The sequence below is a fragment of the Rattus norvegicus genome, chromosome 4 (genome assembly GCF_036323735.1).
Source record: "Rattus norvegicus strain BN/NHsdMcwi chromosome 4, GRCr8, whole genome shotgun sequence".
Taxonomy (NCBI): Eukaryota; Metazoa; Chordata; class Mammalia; order Rodentia; family Muridae; genus Rattus; species Rattus norvegicus.
In genome coordinates, this window is record NC_086022.1 from 57,964,326 (window position 1) to 57,986,298 (window position 21,973).

General features: G+C 44.1%; 1 protein-coding gene across 2 annotated transcripts in view; it reads right to left on the reverse strand.

The window, feature by feature from the left end:
- The window catches only part of Zfp800 (zinc finger protein 800), a 213,530-nt gene extending 200,537 nt beyond the window's left edge, over positions 1–12,993 (reverse strand). For both annotated transcript variants that reach the window (XM_063286482.1, XM_063286486.1), the window contains exon 1: positions 12,733–12,993. The gene's annotated coding sequence lies outside the window, so the exon portion shown is untranslated. The remainder of the gene's footprint in view (positions 1–12,732) is intronic.
- Positions 12,994–21,973: the final 8,980 nt, after the last annotated feature.

The window sequence follows — 21,973 nt, forward strand, 5'->3', positions numbered from 1 at the left end:
ATGAGTGACAGAGTAATTGGCACTACTGTGGTTATTCAGCTATTTTTATGTGTTATAATTACCGGCTTCAGCACACCAGACAGGATTTAATGTTCTTGAAAATTAATATTATTGAAGGACTTTACACAGAAGAATGTAATGTTCTTACATTAAAAACTTGTCATACACTAGTAGAGTCTTATATTGTTGGGGATTTATCAACATTTTGTTTTAGTCATTTTGAGTCCCTTTATCAAGCCACAGAGCCGGTAGACCACAATGATTAAATACAACCGAATTCTAGTGTGTGTGTGTGTGTGTGTGTGTGTGTGTACTCTGCATTCATATTTCTATTAGTATCACTGCATGTTTAACGCTGGACTGAGACCTAGACTCTCTTGCCTACTAACCTATATTATTGCTCTACGTGCCTTAAAAGCAAAAATATTTACATATGATCCTAGTAAGTGCCTGGTGTGCCATGACTGCAGGAAATACAGTAAATGAACAGAACAATGTAGAGTTGCAATGACGCCCAAAGACAGACTAAAATTCTTTCCTCTGTGCTCTGCAGCCTAGCTGCAATGCAGAACAGAGACTCTCCCGGGTGTAATGGTGTAGAGCTGCATGTGGTTCCTAAACTAGAGTCATCCTACTGGACCAGAGTAGAAATCCACAGTCTCGCTTTGGTAATAAGTGTCTCCAAATGCTTATTGCGTCTTGAATCTTATTTGCTCTCATTGCCCTGCATAATTCCTATTATGAGTCTGATGAACATGTCAAAATGTATTCTCATCTGTTATGTTTATTTGCATCTTTAAATGTTTCCTGGATTCAGCGTCTGGTAGCTTAATGTCTTTTCCATTTGCTATTCACCCTCCTGACCTTCAGGAGCCAGCGGGCCTCAGGGGACACATACTTGTGGACCCGCCATGCTGTCTATCTCCCTCTTCATTTTACCTCATCCTTGCCTTCCACTCTCTTTTCTTCCCCTCAGCAGCTGATCAGCACATAGAACTACAGCATGGAGGGTGAGTTCAGTTGTCTGCTCCTAAAGCATGACGTAGAAGAGTGCACTTTTAAATTTTCCACTTCCTTTTATTTTAACACTTACTCCCTCGAAAGTCTTAAATTTATTACTATGACTTAAGAAATTTTTTCCATAGGTTAGCAAAAGTTACATAATAAAAAAACCTATGCCCTGTCCCCATTATGACTGCTTAATAAGTGTAATTTAAATAACCACAGCTATTTACCATTACTGACATCAGGAACACTGATTTCGGGGGGTGGGGGACATGGTTAGAATCTATCTTAAATTTGGAATCAAAACTCAATATTTTTCACAAGTTTAAGACATAAACATAACTACAAGCAATGTACCACAGATTGTCTGAGGTACATCAGCCAAACGACATCTTCCAAACTGATTAACTCCCACAGATTTACACAGAAAAAAAAAAAAAAATAAGGCCACTCACTGACTTCATACCATATATAAAAATTAACTCAAAATTGGTTATGGACCTAAATTTTGTAACTAAAACTATCAAACTACTTTTAAAAACATAATAATAAGGCTAGGGAGATAGCTCAGTAAACTGCTTCTATGCAATCCTAAAGTCCTAAGTTCCATCCCCTGAACCGACATTAAAAGAGAAACAAAACAAACAAAAGACAGAAAAACAAAACAAAAAAATCCCTTAGAGTCCAGTTGTTTGCAATCCCAATGCTGGAGAGAAGAGACCTCATCAATAGCAAGCTGCCTCCTCCAATCAGAGACCCGTCTGAAAAAACAAGATGGTCGGAATCTGAGAAACGACCCTGGAACCTGATCTCAGGCCTACGCGTACATGTGCGCATGCGCACGCACCCGCAGGCGTACCCACATCTGTACACACACACACACACACACACACACACACACACACACACACTCACTCACTCACACTTAGAAACAGGAATAAATCTTTGTAATGTTGTGCTGGAGTTTTTCTCTTAGAGAAGATATAGAAAGACAAGCTGGACATCTGTGTTTTAAAGGATCCCATAAAGAGAGTGGGAGGATAATACCCGGAATGAGAAGAATGTTTGCATGTCATATATCTGATAAAGGCCCCAGTATACAGCACGGGTTAAGAAAAAGAAATCCTACAACTCCACCAGGTTAGAAACGGGAGAAAAATTAAAGAGGTATTTCTCTAAAGACGATGTGCAAATGACCATTGAACACCTGAAAAGGTGCTCAGTATCAACCTGTCATCAGAAATGCAAATCAAAGCCACTTCACAGGCACATGAATGACCATAACCAAAAAGAGAAGTGATCATAAGCAAAGCACTTCCTATCACTAAGCATTTGCAAAGAGACAGTATCGCTTACAACACCCCCAAAGCGGAAGTAACTGTCCATTGACGCGCAGGTAGAGAAAGTGTGGTAGAGTCATGCAACAGAATATGAATCAACGTTCTTTTCAAAGACGACAAATTCATTACTATCCCGTGGATGAAATTTGGAAACATACTCTAAGTTACAGAAGCTATGTACAAAGGCTGCGTTATTCCATCTGTCTAAAAGGACCAGAAAAGCAAACCCAGTGGAGGCAGGAAGTGGTGTGAGAGCTGCTGGAGTATGGGGAAGAAAGGAATAGACATTGCTAATCAATCTGAGGGACGTTTTTTGAAGATTTAGAAAACTGGGGTGGCTGCACAACTCTGTGAATATACTAAAAAGGACTACATTGTATACTTTTATTCAATAGAGACTGAACTCGGAGTCATATGTAGGTAGGCAACATCTGAATCGCCTTCTGAATTGCACTTTAGAAAGATAAACACTATGGTTCTATAAAGTCTGCCTCCTGTGGACTTTCTTCTCTTGGGAATGCTTGGGAACGGAAAAGGTGTTGTGTTGTAAGGTTCCAGAGATAGAGATGGGGCAGGGGAGTTCCTAAGACAGGGGCGTGATAGACATCACCCTAGTGCATGGGGCTCTTCCCCTGGATCTTCATGCTATCTTCCTCCTCTTTAATTCAGAAAAGCAGCCCTGTGCTGATGTTACTTTAGATAAACTTCTCCTGAACTCAGTATGTATACCCCAAGGGGAGTGATAACCTAGATAGCAAGCACAAATATTGGCCAGAAAGACTAATATTTTCATATTATGTGTGTGTGTGTGTGTGTGTGTGTGTGTGTGTGTGTGTGTGTGTGTGTGTGTGTGTAGTGATGGTGGAGGTGGTTGTGTTATACAACCTTGAGAAGGTCCCATTTACCATTCCTGTGGAGAGGTTGGGGATGATTGTGCTCATCGATTATACTGAAATCATCTACGTAGGCCTTACCGGGGTCCCTGATGGGAGTAAGCATGGTCTAACTGCAACTATTGTTCTAACTAAGCCTTCTTCCCAGAGAATTACAATTTCAGCAGTACACACTTAAAAGATGGTGACGAACATGAAAGAAGTCGGCACGATACAGAGCTCGGAATAATGAACACTGAGAAGTCCTGTGTTCCGCACGGGCTTCCGCACTTCCTGTATGGACTCGGGTGTTTCTTCTGCCAACTTCCTCATTCTCCGACAAAACAAGTGTCCAATAAAGTTTGATTTGGTGTCTCAGTGATTCCCAAACACGCAGATAGTTTCTCTCAATAGTTTGGCTAGATTCTGGCCATGATTCTCTCTCTGATCATGCTTACGGTTCCCCTGGTGGGTCACAAACTTAAGAGATGTGCTCATATAAGACCGCAGCAAACCACAGCCTCAAATGCTGCTCTCCCTGCGCTTGAGTTCAGAGGCAAAGGGAAGACATGATGATGACGGCCGTGGAGCGGGAGGGGGGTTCCCAGCTAACACTGATGGCTGTGGACCTGAGATCCCATTGCTTAGATCACCAGGAAAACATGACTATCATCCTTTGCAAAACGGCAAAGTCACAGGGGCGTCTCCACTTCCTGTTTCCACGGACTGATTTCTAACTCTCCAGGTGCTTTCCTGATTTTTTTTTCAAGCAGCAATTTTTCTAAAAGTTAATTACCAACCGTTAGTTCCCCCACAGGGCTAGCCAGAAATCTAAGTTTAAAGAGGAAAATCCTCTCATTTATCGTCAGTGCCGTAAGCAGTTATTGCAGAGAATAGAGAAGGAGAATAAAAGGAGCGTCTCGGTGATAATAATAACCCCAGCAATATCAGTGAACTCCCTTGGACCCGGTTGTGTGATAATAAGGCTGTCTGTCATTTTCAAGTGAACACATGTCATACCAAGAAATAACAACCTGCAATTAAACCGGAGACCACTCGAACCCCTCTGAGACCATGAACATGTCATAAAATAATTTTTCAAATGTCCTGGTGGGTCATAGGTCAGACCGTCTGTGAACTTGTAACCTGGGAGAATAGAAGAGCAGACACACGCCAGATAATTCCTCTAAAACGTACTGGAGCCCCTACAGCCAGTCTGCCCTTCATTGTCGAAGGTGCCCACGGAAAAATGACAACTAATTAATATGAACAAGTGACCTGTTATATTGAATCAATATCTCAAATAAATAAAAGTGATATGATTCAAAAATTATCCCATTTCGGTAATGTGTACGAACCTCATCAAAACAGTTAAAATGCAAACGACGTCTGGACGAGAACTACTTCGTCTTGATCTTGTTCTGCCTTCTGTGAGAGCCTACAGTTAATGTGCCCCAGGGTGACTTCACCATTCTTCATACCAGAATACTGAACATAGGGCCACAGGCTTCATGGCACTGAGCTTCATGGGTAAACTGATTCAGAAAAGAAAATCAAAACGAATTCCAGAAATGTGCAGTCTTATCAAAATGAAAAATGTTTAGCGTTCCGGCAGGTGACCTACAATATAACAAATATTCCCGTGCTTTTTCAAACGAGAGCAGAGTCCAAATCTAGCTGCAATGGGTTTTGCTAAGTTTTATGACTTTGTGCAATCTTCGATTCTCTGCATCCTTTTTCTCATTACTCAGGTAAAAAAGGAACAATTGTAAGAAAAAAAGAAGAGCGTGCGGTAGACAGCGGACCCTGAGTAGAAGACAACCATTACTGTTCTAATGGCGTACTGTGGGGGCTCCAGCATGATGTCATCTTCACAGGACCAACAGAGTCCTTGGCTTAGCATTTTAGGATACTTGGACCAGAGATACAAAATAATGAATAACATAGGCCTAGGAATAAGCCCTTCTGCTGGCAACATAGTAAAGATCTGATTTGTTCCCATTCCTCGAGGGACCATCAACCCCTGATTATCTGAGGACTTGGAAGAGCAAATTCTCTGTTCAGCCAACACTAGTTAAGGGATGCCACTAGGAACCCACATCTGGAGCAGTCCTTTGTGGGAAAGTATACAAAAGACTACAATGGCATTTACATGACACTGTTGATGGTTGAGACAGCACTACAACATCCAATTAGATTTCAGAGGAAGCATACATCAACCGGATCCCAGACGTAGACTAACTCCAAACCATTGATGTATGTTTTCCTACTACTGTGCTTTCTACTCTTTCATTTTTTTTCCATTTTCTGAGCCTCTTTCCTGCATCTTCTTTTTCTGTGAGAACATGATTTGTACCCAGCACCCCACCTTATCATGCAGGCTGATTACTCATTGAACGCACCACCTCTAAATCAGTGCATACCCAGGAAGACCTAGTATACTAGAGTCCAATATCGTCACCCCAGCACCCAAGGATCCTCTTGTGTTTTCTTTCTTTACAACTTGCATGGTTTTCACGGGTTATTACTGTCAATGGACAGATGGGTTGTTGCCAGCTTTCGGTTATCATAAATAAAACTGCTACAGACACACATGTGTGGGTGTGTGTTGTTTAGTTTCTCTGTGATAAACTTCTGAGCGATTCTAGAACAACTGCGAGCTGTGTGTTTACTTTTGCATGAAGCTGGCAAAGTCTTTTCTGTAGCAACTATATGTGCTCCTGCAGTTTCATTAGCGAGGTGTGAGTTATGCATATTATGTTGCACTATGGCCCCACCCATGAGGGAGGCATTTTTCTCTACATCATAGCCAGCATTGGTCATTGTTGTTACTTTTTCATTTTAGTCGTCCAAATAGACTTCTAGGGTGTGGCTGTCTCACTGAAGTATGAACTAGTGTGTCTCTTTGTCTTCTGTATATTAATGTCTATCTATGTCTTTTACCCATTTTCAAATTGTGTGTGTGTTATATGCATGCATGTGTGTGTGTGTGTATGTGTGTGTGTGTTATATGCATGTGTGTGCATGTGTACCTGCCTGTGTGGAGACAGAAGTTGGCACTAAGTGCCTTTCTTTATGGATTGCCACCTTAGATCTTGAGACAGAATCTCTCAGCAGCCCAGCATTTCAGCTGAATGACTGGCCAACAATACTTAGTGGTCCTCCTATCTCCAACTCACCAGCTCTGGGATTACAGGGTATGCCACCAAGCCCAGCATTTACATGAGTGCACGGAATCCAACTCAGATCCTCACACTTGCTGTGCAAGCCCGTTCTATATTAAACTGTATATCTCCAGTCCTTTAAGTTCTTTATGTTCTCTCTGCCAGTCTCCAAACAAATATAACAGCTTGAAAATATTGTCTCCTTGGCTGTGTTATCTCTTTATCCTCTTAGCAAACACTTTCTCAAGGCAAAGGTTTTAACTTAGTGCTGTGCTGTTTATGAGCATTTCTTTTTCTGATTCTACTCTGGGTGTCAAACTCAAGAAGCCTACAATAAAATTCACCACACTAGAACCAAGGTGACCGACTCAACTGGGTTTTCCATGACTTACCAGACTTTAGCACTGAAAATCCTTCATTCTGGAAAATCCCTCAGACCTAGACACACGAGGACAGTTGGCCATCCCAACAACAGCAAAGGATTTTTTCCTGCCTTACAGCAAAGCAAGCCCAGACTAACGGTAAAGGGGATGGTGCCATTTAGATGGTTCTATGATTTAGAACCAGGAGGCAATGTCCCCGTGAGTATGATAGAGCACGCTCTGAGTATATGAGGATGCTGTGACACGTGTCAGGACAGGCACACATGGTAACTTTGTCATTCCCTCCCTCATTACATAGACATGGTGCTCTGGAAAGGCAAGCTTCTAGGGGAAGAGAATTTCACTGGCATGTTCATCCCACCACTCTGAGAGCTCTGGAGTCTGCACAGAGGCAGCTTTTCTCAGAGTTCCCATCCACATCAACTTTACTCCTTGGGGGCATAGGTCCTCAATGCTGGCTCTACACCACACTCTGCAAGCAGCTCCTCGAGAATGTTAATGAGTAGGACTTATCCAAATTGTCAAAATTTGATTCTCTGGGAGGGAGAAGGGTGTAATGGGTGTTTCTGATGTGTTGATCGGGAATCTTCGTGTGAACACTGAAGGTCCTGTTCCCTAATTGGTTCTTGATCAATCAATAAAGATGCTAATGGCCAATGGCTGGGCAAAACAGGCAAGACTTCCAGGTTTCCACACAGAAGGAGAGGAGATATAGGAGGGGAAAGGATATTTACCATGCTTCAGAGAGAGAGAGAGCCACCAGCCAGTTAGATCTTGGGTGGGGTGGCCATTGGCAGCTTCACTGACAGCCTGGGGTAGCAGGTAGGTGATTAGAAATGAAACTAAGGGGGTTGGGGATTTAGCTCAGTGGTAGAGCGCTTGCCTAGCAAGCGCAAGGCCCTGGGTTCGGTCCCCAGTTCCGAAAAAAAGAAAAAAGAAAAAAGAAAAAAAAAGAAATGAAACTAAGTTGATGGGGCAGAATCAGAGGTGCTGAACTAGTTCTAAAGGTAACTGTGCAACTAAGCTGAGGGCAGATTTAGAGGTATTGATCTGGGAGTGAGGGTAAGGGCATATTAGCCATGGGAGGCTTAGAAGTGTTCAGCTATTGAGCTAAAAGCATATTTAAAATAACCTAGTGTGTGTGTGTGTGTGTGTGTGTGTGTGTGTGTGTGTGTGTTTCATCAGCAGATCCAAGGGAACCTGTGCAGAGGCTAGTAGTGCCCAGAGCTTAGAGCAGGGTAGTAGAAACTCCAGGCTACAAAAGGATCCCAGGCATTTGTTACTGTTTTTGAATGTCCTCAGAGGATTCCAGCAATCGGTAGCAACATTGTATCCCACTGTTCCAGACTCTGAGACAGAAACTGTTGGAGGGTAAGAATGAGCTCTACCTGCTACCCTAAACTCATAAAACCTAGCACACGGGTCACTTATGTAAGACCAGATTATGTAATATATATGCCTAAATATTATATATACAATAATATATGTTATTATATACATATGATTACATGTTTATTTGTATGTACATATATAAAGCAATTTTTAATGAGTGAATAGGGGCTGATAAGATGGCTGTTAGTAAAGTGCTGGATGTGCAAACATCAGAAACTGAGTTTGATCCACAACACTCATGTAAAAAATAAAAAATAAATAAATAAAAAAGACCTAAGTGTAAGGCTGTAATCCCAGGGGAAGTAAAGACAAAGGAATCACAGAGCTCACTAACCAGCCAATCTAGATGAAATGGTTCCATGACAGAGTCTGTCTCAAAATAATAAGGTGAAAAGCCATTGAGAAAGATACCTGATGTCTACCTATGGCCTCCACTCAGACTCACACACACACACACACACACACACACACACACACACGTGCACAATGTACATATACATATATAAAATAATACATATATAAAATGAATGAATAAAAAAGAAAAGATCCCCTAACCCATTGCCACTCGACACCTGCAGCAAGCAGGAGAGCTGGTTCCAAGAGCAGGAGAGCTGGCCCTGCCCCTCACAAGCTGCAGCACTCAGGAGAGTGGGAACTACACCTCACCAGGGCAGCATAGTAGAGCTGGCCCTGGTTACAAGGGTTTCAGATGAACCAGCCTTGAGGGCATGAAAGCAGGAAAGCTGACCCAGCTTCTTGCCTGGGCAGCACAATAGAGCTATCCTTGCTGGTGTGGGCAAGAATGAGCCAGCCCCGAGGGCATGGGAATGGGAGAGCTGGCTCTGCCCTATAGGTTGATGTCATTATGAAGGTGAGGGCTGGCACAAGTTAGATCAAGGCCATGATTGGACAGTAAAAGAATAAGGCAGGGACAAAGTTTTTGAAGGGAGGGAGAGAAGGAGAAGGAAAGAGAATCAAAATGGAGACTGAGAAGGATAACCCAGTTCCGGGTGGTCCTGAATTGCCAAGGTAGCTAGGATGGATTTCTGTAGACAAATTTATCTTATCTAGGTAGGCAGTCTATATCCTTATCAATTGGTTGTAAGTTTATTGTGTGAATGCATTGTACATTGAGTATTTAACATATAAATCTGGTTGTTGGATTACAGTTTGTTGAGTCTTAATATTACCAGGTAGCTGGGACCAGAGTTACAGGCTGGCCAGAGCTGGCCAGGGTGACTAGCAATGGAAGCAGAGAGACTGCTGGAGCCAGAAGGTAGCTAGGCTAACATGGTGTGGTGCCTCGCTGAAGCCAGCCACCGTTGGGATAAAGTAAGGTTAGTTCTATATAGCCCCATGGTTTCAGAAATAACACTAGGGAGCAAGTGCCTGGGTCCTAGAGTACCAGGGGCCCAGAGTGGAGTGGTGACACGTAGAACTGGTCGTGTCACTTTTTTAATTATACTGCAACACTGCCCCATGCCAGCTTAGCTCTGGGTGAGCTAGCCCAGGCAGTGCTGGACAGCTTACCCTGGTGGTGTGGGTGTAGGAAATCTGGCATGCTGACCAGCTCAGCTACAACCCAGGCCCAGATCAACGGCTTTGGGTTGCCCCAACCCAACATCTACCCCATGATGAAGGGCTGAGGCAAGTGAAGGGGCTGGTCCTGTAGATTTAAAGCTGCAAGATCTCCATGACACAGACAACAACAGGATCCAGAGGAGTCCCCCAGAAGATCCAGTAATGATAGTGTAGCAGAAGCCAGTGGCCTCAAACCAAACCAATGACTCATTGCAATGAACATTTGCACGAAACAATGTGTGGGCAAAAGGGTGTACTGTGACACACTACAGCTCCCACAATGATATTTTTTTTTCTTTGAGGGAGCACAATTTACAAGAGCCAAGGGTAGGTACAAAGGGACTTGGCTGCATGATTTGAAACTCACAAAGAACCAATAAAAAGTTAAATTTAAAAAAAAAAAGAACAAAGAGGGGAGGGGCAATGATTGGGACGAAATATGATTTACTTTGTCTCTTTTGCTTGAAATTAAGGAATCCAAGCAAGTGCAAGACAAATCGTAAGATAAACTAAACTGTCCAAACCCTTTCTAATCTTCCCTAAAACTCTTAGAATTCAGAAACTGATAGTAAGTTGTCTCAGGGGGCATTTTCACTCCATCCTTTTAGAGAGCTGTACCTCATCTTCAGGCAAACTAGAACCTAGAGCTCCTGACGACAGTGGCCTGAAGAGGAAGCTTGGTAGATGTGTGGGGTTTCCAGGCCTCACTCCAGACCAGATGACTTGAAATGTGCACCAAGATCGCTATGTCATCCATTTGGTCATTAAAGTTTAAAAAGCAGTGTCCAGCCCAATGGCCAAGAAGTCGTGTTTAAGAGAGCCTCTCTAAGTGTGAGAAGCTAAGAGACCCTTACTATGAAAGAAGGGTTAGGAGAAGAACCAACCACACAGAGAGGCCAAACCTGGAGCTTCTCAGTGCTCTCTAAGCCCCCAAGGCATCTTCAGATCTAAATTGATACACGAGCACAAACCCACACAGATAGGCATCACAGAACTCCGTCAGTTCTTATCCCTGAGGGACTGGCTGGGTAGCCTGGCCAAGGACCCGAACAGGATCCAGGCACTCTCTGAACTAGTCGCCATCTGAAGCAAGCTCTCTAAGTTTGCTCCCGGGAGGCATTGTGGGTGGGTCTCATCACTCCTACCCTCACGTGGCCAGATTTCTGTGATTCCCACGTGACGTGGACCGTGCTGGGCCATCCCCTCTCAGCACTAACGTCCTTTAAAAACCTGGGCTTGCCTCTCGGGTTCAATTCATACATTGGCATCCTCACTTACATTTCCAACTAGCCGCGGTTTCTTTCTAAAGGCAACTCTCCCTGAAACAGATGAAAAGGGAAGACTGCGCTCCTCTTTTATTCATCAGAACTTACACCGACAAGGAAACGATTCTTTGCAGTTGTCTCATTTCTGGTGCTGCTGATGTATCCTTTCCTGCAGAGATTCTTGTCAGCAGCTGAGAGCAGCCGTGGGGCAAGAAGAGAAAACCCAACAAATTCTGCCCTGATCCCGGCACTGCCCTCCACCTTCACCTGGTACAACTGCAACCACATCCAAGCCTCCGAGCGAGCGAGCGGATCACATCAGCTGGAAACAACGCAACACTTTGCCCTTGGTGAAACCGCTTGGACTCTTTTCTGTTTTATAGCAACAAACACATCCACAAAAGAAAAAAAAAATTTTTTTTTGTTTACTTGCCTTGGCCACAGCTCTGGGCAGTTTTTGCAACCTGCATCAGGAGATTGATTAATGTGAATGTTTTAGGCTGTGGTCGTTGTTTGTGTATAAACTTTTGTTAAAACAAGTACGGCAGAAGAAATGACCTTTATGTAGACACCTATTAAGGCACTAAAAGGCTTGGCTACATTCATCTGAGACTCTACACATAACGAGGAGGACAATAAGGGGATCAGCAGCTGCAGGGGTTGAATTGAATTCTTCAACAATAGAAAAGTTTTTCAGACCCAAATACCAGCAATCAAAGAGAATTTTTGCAGATAATCCGAGAAAAAGAAAATAAGAGAGGGGGAGTTGGGGGGGGAAGCTAGGCAACTTTGTACCGGTTAGCATAAGGTTGCCATCTGAAACATGTCAGCTTAGGGGCAAGTCCCTACCTCCATTCTTTTGCCCAACTGCAGTATTCAAAACTGTTTCCCCCAAATAATCCCAGATGGCATGCCACAAAATTTCAATTCATTTTAAAAGCTTTCTTTGCAGTTATTATGTGGTTGAAAGTACGAAAGCGGCTTGCCACTCTCATGGCACTATTTGCATTGGCTATTATCCGCTAAAATCCCCCTTTAAACAGCTACATTGTCAGCCCATAGGCCTCATTTAGAACTACAAAAAGGCCCAGATTAATTCGATCAAAGAAAGAGCCAAGTACAAAATGCACTTTTCAAACTGTATCAGAGTAGGTTCGCTTTACGGATCGCTTCGGGGCAAGAACCGCGGGGGAGAAAAAAAGAACTGCAAGAAAGGTTGGTTACGAAGTGAAATAACTCGGTTTGGCTCCCTAGCTGATTTATCTGAACATCTCGAGGCGAAATCTCCAATTAAAAATTCTTCCAGAGATGTATTTGAATATAAATGCGGAAACAGACACCCACAAGTTGCAGCATCGCATGCGCGCCACGGGCTTTCAGCCACCATTCCTCTACGGCAGACTGAAGGCTTGCGGTGTGATCCGGTTGGTAAAAGGCGGTTCTGGGACCCCATATACTGCACTAAAACTAAGTCTTTTGCACAGATTTAAAAAACAAAATCCAGCTGATTTTCTGCACCCCATCCCAGAGGAAATGTTTAATGTCACTCCCAGAAAAGAAAGTGAAGGAAAAACAAAGAAGAAAAAGAAAGGAAGGGGGTGGGGGGAAAGGTCTGACAACATTTCTTTCCACAGAACAAAACACATTCAAAATGCAGGTGGAATTCCGGGATTATCCGCAGGCGGCCGAGGCTGTCTGCTAGCCTCGGGGTTTGTTGGTTTTAGTCTCACCTGGGGGTCTGGAGGTGGGGAGCACGCTGCGACGAGACCAGAGAGTTTGGGGCTCTTAGGAACTCTGCGTTAGTTTCCCAGGCAGGGTTAGCCGCGTGGTCCCGCTGGAGAAGGCGCGGGCTCCCGGGACTCTTCGCCCAGAGCTGTCCCCTCAGCCGCTGCTTTTGTACGCGCAGAACATTTTATAGACGAGTGAATGGCTGCACAAAGGTAGGCCGCGCGCGGCAAGATGTGCAGTTTGCCTCTTCAGAGACCCAGCAGGGCTGGAGCAGGAAAACACCGGCAGCTGCAGCAAATAGGAGTGATCCGCAGCAGCGCGCAGCCAGCGACGGTTTTGGTCAGTTGTTAGGGCTGAGTCTTTTGCTGCCGGAGACCTGGGCGGTCTGCTGTTCAAAGCCACCCAGGAAACAAAAGACCATCATGCAACTCTAATGACATGAAACATGAGGTTTAGAAAAATCATGCTCCCCAAAGGGTTCCAACCATAATCCAGTGGTCCTCTAGAGTCTTAATCACATGCTTATCTAGGAAGCTGGAAGATTTAATAAATTACTCAAATTGCATGTATCACTACACCCTACAACCAAATCCTCATAATGGTTCTGAGAAGTCCCTAGGACAGCGTTCTATATGGGTCGCGACCCCTTTTGGTGGCTGAGTGGTCCTTTGACAGGGGTCGCCTAAGACCTTCGGAAAACATAGAAATTTACATTACAATTCATAATAGTGGCAAAACTACAATTATGAAATAGCATCGAAAATTAAAGTTAGGGTCACCACAACACGAGTCACTGTACTAAATGATCTCGGCATTAGGAACGCTGAGAACCACTACCCTAGAGAAACCAAACAAAACTTGGAAGAGCTGCCCTACCTCCCATCGCTGAAAGCAGAAAGACAGGGAAGGAAGTAGACCGTGGGTCCAGCATGGTGACACAGACCTGTAATCTCACCAATGGGGAGGCAGACACAGGAGGATCACTAAAAGTTTGAGGCCAGCCTTTTCTACACAGTAACTTCCAGTACAACCTAGGTTATATAGTGAGTCTGGAAAAACTAAAAACATTAAGAGGGGGGGATTGGATTTGGAGCAATGGAGACAGGGGACTAGACCAATGGCTCCTTGGTTAAGACCACTGGCTGCTCTTCCAGAAGGGCTGGAGTCAATTCCTAGCACCCATATTGCAGCATCTGTAACTGCACTCCCAGGGGAGCCGATACCCTCTTCTGTGGTCTCAAGGGCACTCCAACAGTGCACAGATATAACATGGGGGCAAAACATACAAACCACGGAAAATAGCAAAAAACTATTTAAAAGAAGTGGGAGCGGGAGGATCAAGACCAGCTACTGCTAATTAGAGGCTAGCCTGGACTACATGAGACCCTGTCGAAAGGAAGGAAGAAACAAAGTAGAAAGAATCAAGCTGTTGTTCTGCCTGGTGGTTCTCAGCAGTTCATGAGGCAGAAGCAGGCCGATCTCTATGAGTTTGCACTCAACTCGCTCTACATGGTGAAATGCAAGCCAGCAGGGCTACATGGTGAGACCCTGCTTGCTAAAGATATCAGGAAAGACAACCATATTTGTTGATTCATTCATTTCTCAGAGAAAACATACCAGAAGATGCTTATTTCTAATGAATTTCCATGTCTGGAGTGAAAATATTCTCTGTGACTTTTATGTAGCTCTCACTGGTGCCCTAATGAGATGGTTTGTATATGCTTGGCCTAGGAGGTGGTACTATCTGGAGGTGTGGCCTTGTTGGAGTAGGTGTGTCACTGTGGGCATGGACTTAAGACCCTTGCCCCAGCTGCCTTCAAGTGAGTCTTCCACCAGCAATCTTCAGATGAAGATGTAGAACGCTCAGCTCCTCCTGCACCATGCCTGCCTAGATGCTGCCCTGCTCCTGCCTTGATGATAATGGACTGAACCTCTGAACCTGTAAGCCAGCCCCAATTAAAAGTTGTCCTTTATAAGACTTGTCTTGGTCATGGTGTCTGTTCTCAGCAGTAAAACCCTAACTAAGATAACTAGCTAAAAAAATACCATGACTCCCTTTCATGCTATGTATTTGCATGATAACGAGTCAAGAATAGTTTAAATTAGGTAGGAGGATCAAAATGTCTGTCAGCTGTTCCTGACCACCTCCTCAGGGTGCAGGGATTCATAGAGATGTCAGTGGGACTTGCTAAGACACTGTTCAAGGCAAAGTCAAATGAATCTATGTCTCGGTGTATAAGTGCGTGTTTAGCCTCACATGGGACTTAAAGGTCTGTGTTCTGCTACCTAGAACACTAGTAGTTGCTGTGCTACTCAGGTAACTGAGATTCAATGTGACTGATATAAAACTTTCAGCCACATTAGTCATGATTAACTGAACCAGACTCCAAATCCTCTGTAAGGAGTCATTCCCTTTCTGAGCCATGTGCCCAAACTATTGGTGCCCTAGAAACCACCTCTGTTTTCTTTAGACAAGTGGTAAAAAGATGACGTCTTTTTAGAAATTGTTTCTCAAGGTCTGGAGAGACAGTTCAGAGGTTAAGAACGCCTACAGCCATCTAGAGGACCTACGCTCAGTTCCCAGCACCAATACGGTGGTTCACATTCATCTGTACTTGCTGTTCCAAGAGATCTGCTGCCCTCTTCTGGTTTCTACAGATACTACAATGAACGTGGTGCACAGACATACATGTAAGCAAACGCTTTTTATGCACATGAAATAAAACAAATCTTTATAAATTGAGAGCTTTAAAACTTGAGAATGTGTTATGATCAAATGTGTTCCCCCATTTCCTCCCCCCCAATTCTTCCTGTAATCCTCCAGCACTTTTCCTTCCCAACTTCACGTTCTCTCTCTTTTATTAAGCCATTGAATCCACTTCGTGCTGCCTGTATGTGCATGATTATAGAAGCAGGGGTAGCCATTGGGGGGGTGCATCCCTGAAGAAACCCCATTCTTCCTCCCTCAGTGATCATCGATTGGTGTGGGACTTCCTGAGCCAATGCCTGTCTAAGGTAGGAATTTTCTACAGGTCTCAGGCACAGAGCTCAGTGATTCACATGTGCAATGGCCCTATCATGTCTAGGAAGTACTGTTTCACTGCTGATCTCCACTACCTTCTGCCCCTCTCCCAGTATGAATTCTGAGCCTCAGGGAGCTCAGAATTTGTGCCATTTGGAGCTCTTCAGTCTTTTACCCTCTGCACGCTGACCAATCCCAGACCTCTGTTGTTAACACCATCCTCTGCAAAAAGGAAGCCTCTCTGATGAAGGTAGAGAGATGTAACTCATCTTCTGTCACATGAAAATGGGAAGTGGGAGCCAAAGTGCTCTTTATCTTTAAATATGCCAGCTGACTGTCTACCTGCCGCCAATCGTGATGGTTAGTCTAAATAGCTGTAATAAGTAAGGCAGGGTAGATTGAACGCAGTAAGAAGAACGCTCACTGATCCCGTGTTACAAGGAGGAAACGGGTACCCCACCAAGCCTGCTACAACTGAGCTCCTAGCATGGATTGCTTAAACAACAGTGTGTGACCCAAGAGCAAGGCACGTCTTGTGAGGCAACTTTTTCTGGTATGCAGGTAGCTCCTGTCGCATTTGTACCCTCCACGGTAGACACACTGGAAGAGAGCAAGCTCCACGGGTTGTTTCTAATAAGAGCACTAATGCCATTCCGGGGTCACACTCTCAGGACCTAATTCCCTCCCAAGGACCCTACCTCTTTTTTTTTTTTTTGAGTCAGAATAACACTTTTATGAAGACATCAGCCTTGCAAGGAGTCACTGGGATGTCCTAGAGAAAACAGTTGAGGTTCATCTAGTCTCAGAGACTATGCTTTTCTTTCTTCTTTTTTTTTCTCCATTTTTATTAAATTGGCTATTTCTTATTTACATTTCAAATGTTGTTCCCTTTCCCGGTTTCCTGTCCATCAGACCCCTAACCCCTCCCCCTCCCCTTCTAGAAGGGTGTTCCCCTCCCAATCCACCCCCCCACCACTCCCTCAACAATCCCCTACACTGGGGAGACCCTACCTCTTAACACATTAAAAGTTAACATTTCCAAATTTGGAGTCATTCGACTTAGTCCAAAATAGTCCAAGCAAAGGGTGTGACAGCATATAACTGAGAAAGAGAACTGGAGACATCGACTAATGGGTCAGAGTAAATAAAAGACTCCTCGAGGCCAAGGCCAGAACCAACACATCTAGCATTTAGCCCACACCCTCACATGCCCAAGGCTCCCAGGAAAGATGTAGTGTTGGCGGAATGGGAATTCTGGGTGCTGTTCCAATGCCTCATATGAACCTCAATCATCTAAGGGGGGCTTTTCCTACCCCGAAGCTTATTCAGCATTTATTCCTACAACCCATCCAGTGGGTGAAAGGTAAAAGACGCTTGGGAAGGCTCAGGTCCCCTCTGTTTGCTCTCAGGGGAAGGCCCTTGAGCGTCTTCTCTCAGGCACAGTAGGGTTAGCAGCCCCCTCGTGGAGAGGCATCCATTCGGCTCATGTGTGCTAGGACAACCCAGTGTGTCAAAATCCTATCTGCCAGCTGCTCTTCTCCGAGGCAATAATAGCAAACGCTGCTGTGGGAATTACATTTTTCAGATGATTAGGTTACATAGCAGACTAATCGCTTTTGCTTTTATGAAGAGCAAAGTGCAGTGCTCTGCCGGCACTGTCCTTGGAGACTGTCAACTAAAGAATGTCAGCAGGGCTGTTTATGTAAGGCCCTGATTGCCGCTGAAATTTGGACAGTGAGGAAGAGGTAATAATGGTCTTTTCTGTCGTATCTGTTTTGTAATTTGATGGCTCCTGTGAGCCTCTTCCTTCTAATTGCATAAAACAACTAAAGTATTCTGTTAAGGAAAACGTGGTGGCTAAATAATGAAGAGTCAAAACCCACCTAATTAAGACATGGCTGCCAGAGATGAGGCCAGAGCTGCTTAGGGCATGGTTATAATCATTACTGGGTATCTCAAGAGCACGCCACACACTAATGCACCAGGGGACATAGCCAGCATCAGGCAGCCAGGCATCTTCATCAGTCCACACTGGAGCCTCATGTCCATCATAACTTCAGTATCTTTAGCAATGGAATGCTGGAAACAGATAATTTCATGCATTTAAAATGAACTCTAATACATAAGCTCTTAGTCCACCTCTCCAACCCCCATGCTCACCTCTGGTCCCATAAATACTGTTAGGTTTTTAGGGGAAGTGGCCCTTTGGGCTAGCCTGGAGCTCCATGGTAGAGAGTGACTATCATACCCAAAACCCTGAACAATAAAATAGGAAACCTAAACCACTCACTGTACCTCTCTTTGTCTCTGACTTCATGGACCTGTTTGCTGGACTCTGCTCTGTCGAATCCCTTATGTGAGAATCGGCAGAGTAGAGTAGTGGCCTCAAAACTCAAGGACCTAACATAAAGTGCTAGATTCATTTGCTCCTGGCATACATGAAGAACAGAGCTGAGAGGACATCATCGCAGAGACAAAGAACAGAACCCAATGAAGGGTCAAGGTTGGGGCCAGCACAAACTAACTTTCTGCCCCTTGGGTAGGCTTTCAAAGTCTTCGAAAGTCCCCAGCTTGACATGAAGATGAGGCGAGGTGGCCATAAAGAGTGGACCCCTTTGTTGTCCCACTATACAGTGAATGGGAGAGACACACAAGGGTCTGGAAGATGCTGTTGACTATATTACATTCCTGCCTATGACTTCCTCCATACTGTATATTCTGTAACCTAGAATCTGTTTATGGCATGCTGAAGTTGGTGTGGACGAGTTTTCATGGTCTGTTGATGGCGAATGCCTGCATTGTCACCAGCCATGATTCATGGATAGCTTTCATTCTTCTCTATTTCTCCCTCAAAACTGCTCAATATCTTTTTTGAATCATTAAAACCTTTGGCCAAACATAATGTCTCATGTGTATAATCTTAGCTTCTTGGAAGGCAAAGGCAAGAGTTGCTGCAAGTGTAAGCCAGCATGGGTGACACAGTGAGACCTTGCCCTGTCACAAAAAAAAAAAAAAAAAAAAAAAGGCAAAAATAAAAATATATGGGATGTTGCCTCAAGAAATAGACAAAGAGAACCCCTCTGCATGACTTTTTACTTGGAAATGGGATTCTCATTCCAGCCAGAGGCAATGAATGAGGAAAGGGCTTGGATCAAATGGAAACAGAAGTCACAGGCACCCGAGGTGGGAACTCTCAGCTTAATGCAGGAAGCTGGACCAGGGAAAACGCTGAACTGCCCCAGAGGTAGGAAGCACACTGAGAGCAGCAGCTAAAGTGGAGATGTAGGTTGACATCATTATGAGGTGAAGGCAGACAAGATAAAACGAGGCCTGTCATTGGACGGGAAGGAAGGGAGGCTCAAACAGAGGTTTTAGAAAGAGAGGGAGAAGCAGGAGAGAGGGAGCTGGGAGAACATGGCGGCAGATGTTAAGATTCTTCTCTGGGCATAGATATAGGCTGTTATGATTATTTTTAAGGAATGGGTGTGTACAGGATTTTGTGATGTCTAGATGGGCAAATTATATCTTATCAATTGGATCAGAGGTTATTGTGTGGTCTGTTCTTTCATGTGGCAACTCAATAGAGTTCAAGAGTGGCAGTGGCAGGATGCACCAAGCCCGCCATGGAATTGGGATGTGTATGTCTGTCGTGGTAACAACCGCCAAGGGAACTGTGAGTGAAAGCAAAGCAGCGTGGAAAGGTGCCACATGGGACCAGCTCACGGACCGCCCAGGTCAGAGAGTACTTTGGGGGCCAGTGTGGAGCCACCACTGAGGTAAATTAGCACTAGTTCTTATGGCCACCAGAGGGAGAACTAGCAAGAGAGGGACCACCCGGATACAGGCAGACCAGTGGCACATTTTTCTTTTTTACCACAACAGGAGAGAACTGGACAATTAACCAAGAGAGTTGTAGACTATAAAGACCAAACACAGGTCCTAAATAAACATCAAGTTTTAGTGAGGAGTAAGGAAAAACAGCAGACACTTAAGTCATAAGAGAACAAATCCCAGGAGGAGAAGAAAAAGATGTTGACACGTAGGCGGGAAGGTCCAGGAAGAAAAGCCTAGCAAAAGCTACAATGATCAAGGAGACTATCTTTTCAAAAAAAGGGAAAGACTTCATCTGGAGGTGCAGAACAGTGATCTAGAGAAGAAAAAATAAGTGCCAACCCTGGAGCCATTGGGAAGTCTTTCAGGGGCTTTGTGTTCCTTCAGGCACAAGGGAATCCTCTCTGGGGAAGCCCTCATTGTGGGAAGTAAAGGTGACAGGACTTATTTATCATCTAGGAATAGAAGGTGACAGGACTTACTTACCATCTAAATTACTAATTAGTTATTGACCATGTTGAAACCGATAAATAGGAAACACCATCTTCCAGCCTGGCACACATCTAAGAAATGGGAATCCCCAAAACCGCAGGTCCTTATAATTACTGCATACCCTCCTGTTCCAACATCCTCACCAAATGTATACATTTTCAAGGACTGTCATAGTAAGGACCACAGAATGAGCTCTTTGGTCTTCCACATCCTAGAGACCAAGGGTGCAAGAGGAAGGAGTCACTAGGTTCATGTTCCACCTGAAGGTTCTGGGAAGGAATCCTCTCACCTCCACCTAAATCTGATGGTGTCTGTTGTTCCTTGATTTCCAGAGTTCTCAAACAAGTAAATTGTGTTAAGAGTTACAGAGAAGTACCTCTCATGTGGGGTATGTAGGAGTGTGAGCCCTGTTGGCTCTCCATACTAGCATGTTAACCATTTTTTCTCCATTGTATTCAGGGTTAGCCTTAGCTAGTGATCCGTTGACTGTCATAGGAGGGAGAGGAAGAGAGACTTAGGAGGTAGGGGGCAGGGGGGAAGTGAAGTGAAGAACTAAGCATGTAAGGTAGGAATGGAGGTCTTCTTTACCCTAATGGTCATCAACCCATTTGCCTCCATAACCCTCTTAGTATTTCCAGTGACTCTGGTAAAATGTGATTTACATGCAATTCACTCATTTAAGTTGTACAGTTTAGGGGAGTTTAGGGGGTTATTGTGTTTTCAATGGTGTTCAACAATCATCATCTGTGGTGGTTTGAACAAGAATGGCCACCATAAGCTCATATGTTTGAACACTTGATTCACTAGTGGAATTGTTTGGGAAGGATTAGGAGGTGTGGCCTTGTTGAAGGAGTTGTGTTAGTGGAGGTACCCTTTAAAGTTTCAAAAGCCAAAGTCAGACCCCACCTCTCTCTCTCTCTCTCTCTCTCTCTCTCTCTCTCTCTCTCTCTCTCTCTGCTGCCCATGGATCAGATGTAAGCTCTCAGCTACTGCTTCAACACCATGCCTGCTGCCATGCTCCCCACCATAATGATCATGGACTAACCCTCTGAAACTGTATGCAATCCCCCAATTAAATATTTTCTTTTGTAAGTAAGGCCATTGTGTCTCCTCATAGCGATAGAACACTAAGACATCATCTAATATCCAGGAGGTTTACATTACCACAAAAGTAAGCCTTGTGCCACCCATAGTCAGACCCTATTCTTCCTTCTCCTTCCCAGCCCCTAGCAACCAACTACTAATCCGATTTCTTCATCTATAGACTTGCCTATTCCAGACATCTCATATACTATATATGATGAGAAACCATATACTATATGGCCACTTGTAAGTAGCTTCTTTTACTTCCTATAACATCTTCAAATCTGTCCGTGTTGTAGCATATATCATTACTTCATCTTGTTTTATTTTATTTGTCCTTGTTTAATTTTACACCTGTGGACATTTTTTCCCTCATATATGTCTATATACTGTGTGAATGCAGTATCCACAGAGGACATAAGAGAGTATCAGATCCCCTGGGACTGAAGTTATAGATGCCTGAACCACCATATGGATACTGGGAAATGAACCTGGGTCCTCCAGGGAATTTGGGTAGTCAGCCTGGTTGCTGACATATGCAGGTATGTGGGGTCAGAATAAGTCTTAAGAGGTAGAGGAGAGTCACCATCCTTCTCTCTTTGGAGCAGTGAGAATTTGCATTCTCTGCCACTAGTTGGAGCTTTATTACAAGGAGCTTTTATTTTCTGTCACGATTGGTGTCTTTAGAGTCACCAGTTGCTGGTTTCCTATGACAAACAATGCTACATTTCAGCAGTTCCTGATGCAAGTCCAAGAGTTTTCATTTTCCATTTTTTTGTCTTTACCTAAGTTCTCTCCAGACAGAAAATGGATAA